We start from the raw sequence: 3769 nt of genomic DNA on the forward strand, positions 1-3769 counted from the left end.
TGGGATCGGTGCTGGGACCCCAGCTATTCACAATATATGTTAATGATTTAGATGAGGGAAGTAAGTGTAATATCTCCAAATTTGCAGATGACACAAAGCTGGGTGGGAGGGTGAGCTGTGAGGAGGATGCAGAGATGCTTCTGTGTGATTTGGACAAGCTGAGTGAGTGGAAAAATGTTTGGCAGATGCAGTATAATGTGGATAAATGTGAGGTTATCCACTTTGGTAGCAAAAACAGGAAGGCAGATTATTATCTGAATGGCTATAAATTGAGAGAGGGGAATGTGCAACGAGACCTGGATGTCCTCGTACACCAGTCGCTGAAAGTAAGCATGCAGGTGCAGCAGGTGGTAAAGAAGGCAAATGTTAGCTTTCATAGCGAGAGGGTTCGAGTACAGGAGCAGGGATGTCTTGCTGCAATTATACAGGACCTTGGTGAAACCACACTTGGAATATTGTTGCAGTTTTGGTCTACTTACCTGAGGAAGGTTGTTCTTGGTATAGAGGGAGTGCAACGAAGGTTTACCAGACTGATTCCTGGGATGGTGGGACTGACATATGAGGAGAGATTCAGTCAGTTAGGGTTATATTTGCTAGAGTTCAGAAGAATGAGGGGGATCTCATTGAAACCTATAAAATTCTAACAGGACTAGACAGGTTAGATGCAGGATGTTCCTGTCATACTCCAACCTGCAGCGATCGCCTTTCTGGCCTCTCAAGTTCTGCGTTTCACAAAAATTGCAATTCACGTTTGATTGTTACTGCTGCCCTTGGATGCCCATTCCCCAGCACACCAATTTCAAAATCCTTACTATTCCTTCCTCTGTAACCCTTTCTAGTCCAATGTTCCAGAATGAACCCACCTTTATACCCTCTTCCCATGGCACAGCCTTCAGCCATCCCAGCTGAATTTGCTAGAATGTTCTCACTAAACCCTGCCCTTCTTACTTCTCATTCCTCCTTTAAATGCTTTTTCCAAGACCTACTTTGATATTGTCCTTGGTGATCACGCTAACTCCCACCATGGGATGTTTTATTATTTCACTGATAATTAATTATATTTGAAGTATAGTGACTATTTCATATAGGTAAATGTATCAGCCAATTTAGAAAGAGGAGGCTCCTATCAAGAGTAATGAGAGAAATGTGACCAGTAATCTGGTAGTTTTGGCAGAATTTTACGTCCCACAGGAGGGCGCATGCCTGACCCAATCGGGCATAAAATTGCGTGATGACATCAGGTGAGTGTCTGGACATCATCACGCACTCACGTGATATTTCGGTCATCAGGCATGTGTGGGTGCTGGAGCCACGTCCACCATTAACCGCCCTTAGCAGTCCAATTGACGGCGATTTTTCATTGCCTGTGGGATTTCGCCCTCATCGCACAGGCAAAACGAGCAGGCGGCCAGCTGACATTTCAAAACATCATCCATGGGCGGGATAAAAAAGAGTCAGCAGCATTGCCAGTGTGAGTAGTGAGTTTTGGAGATAGTTTGCTGCCAGTTGCTTATTGGTACTTGGCAGCCTCATCTCTGTTTGGGGCTTCATTCTTAGCATTTCCAGGCTTCGTTTCAGGACTTATTGGTGTCTGCAAGGACGTCAGAGGATTCAGACCATGTGGGCCCTTCCAGGTATCACACAGCCTTGGTAATGGGGATTGTCGTCTCTGCTGGAAGACAGGGGCAGAAGGGAGAGAACGTCAGGTGTCCAAAAGCAGTTTCCAAGGGAGGGACCTGTGAGAGGAGAGGCGCAGGCATACAGGGCGGAAGTGATCGCAGAAGATGCCACTATCCTGCTGCCAGGGTTAACAGACAGCAATGCAGCTACCTCAATCTGTTTGAGGTGCAATGCCGAAGGAGGGTCTGCCTCTCAAGGGAGACCGCTACCTCCATTTGCCAGACGATTGAGCCTGAGATCAGCTCCAACTGTGCGGGTGGACACCCCATGCCAGTGGCTCTGAAGGTCACAGCAGCCCTCAACTTCTACGCCTCCAGCTCTTTCCCGGGGTCAGCAGGGGATCTGTGTGGATTCTCCCAATCAGCTGTCCACAGCTGCACCAGGCTGGTGGCAGAAGCCCTGTTCAGGCTTGAACTTTATTCTTTGCCATATGGATAAGGCCAGCCAGGCTGAGCAAGCCACAGGCTTTAAAGCAGTTGTTGGGTTCCCCCACATCCAGGGTGCATTCGACTGCACAAGGTGTCAGCAGATCAGCTGGGTGCCTTCATCAACAGGAAGGGATTCCACTCCATGAACATGCAGATAGTGTTTGACCACAGGATGCAGATTCTGCAAGTCTGTGCAAGGTACCCTGGCAGCTCCCATGACATGTACATCCTGAGACACTCCCAGGTGTCGAGGCTCTTCAGTGCTCCAGCCCGACTGGATGGATGGCTGCTGGGTGACAAGGGCTAGCCCTTTAAGAAGTGGCCCATGGTGCCTTTCTGCCATCCAAGAACAGAGTCAGAGTAACGTTACAAGTTATGCCTCCACAAGGGCGGGGTAGAAAAGACCATAGGTCTTCTCAAGATGCACTTCCGATGCCTGACCGTTCGGGGGGAGCACTATAATACCCCCAGAGCAGGTGTCACTGATAGTGGTTGCATGCTGCGCTCTCCACAATCTGGCACTGGCAAAGGGGGACCCATTGGCGGAAGAAGTTCTTGATGCAGCTGCACAGGCCACAGATGACGAGTCCAGTAGTGAGTCCGAAGATAAGCAAGATAAGGAGAACACCGAGGGCATGGAGCCAGACCTCAGTAACCTGCAGGGAGGAAAGGACACCAGGGAAGCCTTGATCAAACGCTCCTTCAGCTAGACTATCAAAGATCAGCTTCAATCACATGCCAGGGTTGCGTCTCCATCCACGATGTCAGAAAAGTCTCTCTTATTTCAACACAAAGAACACTCGATGCCTGTGCAATAAAGTTCAGAGCCACCCACGTCCACCATTACATACTGGTATGCTCTGCACCAATGAAATAGAGGTGAAGCATATGCAGGCCATGATGACAAAAACACAATTTATCTTACTCTGACGGTTCAATAATATTTACATAAACGTTTCTGGTCTTCAACCCCAGACCAGTATACATAAAGTCAACATAAATGAACATAAAATCACTCGCGACATGTCCCTCTTGTGCTCTTGGTGCCTTTAACTTACATTTGCAAGTGCTATGTCTTGGTATGCCCCCCCCCCACCCCCTTGCTGGCACTGGCATTGGGGACTGCCCGGTGACTGTGCTGTTTTGTTGAACCTGATAACCTTGGCAATCGTCCTCTGGCCAGTGGAGCCTGTGCTGGCCCCACCTGGGAGGGAGCAGCCAGTGCCACGGCTAGCATCTCCCCAGTCGCCGAAGCCTTATCAGATGCCATGGTCACTGGCAGAGGAGCGGAGGAGCTGCTGTTGTTATCCTGAGCACCATGAGAGGAGCCCGCAGAGATGACAGGCAGCTCGGGCGCCAACGTGAGGTCACTGTGGATCTCCCTGCTCACCACTGATAGATGGGTACCTAGCTGGTAAACTGGGTGCCCCATCCATCTCCCTTACAGACACTGACCACCTGAGGTCAGTGCCTGAGTGAGGGCTTGCAGGTCCGAGTGCAAACCCAGGAATCCTGATTCTGTTCCTGGAACTGCCACTCTCTTAATGGAGGAGGCAGTGCACTCGGACGTGGGGTCAACGCAGTGCTGATGCTCCGCATGGACTCCTCCATCACAGAGACCATGGCATGCATACCCTCATGGCTCCCCGCCAGATCCACCC

This window comes from Carcharodon carcharias, chromosome 19 (assembly GCF_017639515.1).
Source record: "Carcharodon carcharias isolate sCarCar2 chromosome 19, sCarCar2.pri, whole genome shotgun sequence".
NCBI classification, from domain to species: domain Eukaryota; kingdom Metazoa; phylum Chordata; class Chondrichthyes; order Lamniformes; family Lamnidae; genus Carcharodon; species Carcharodon carcharias.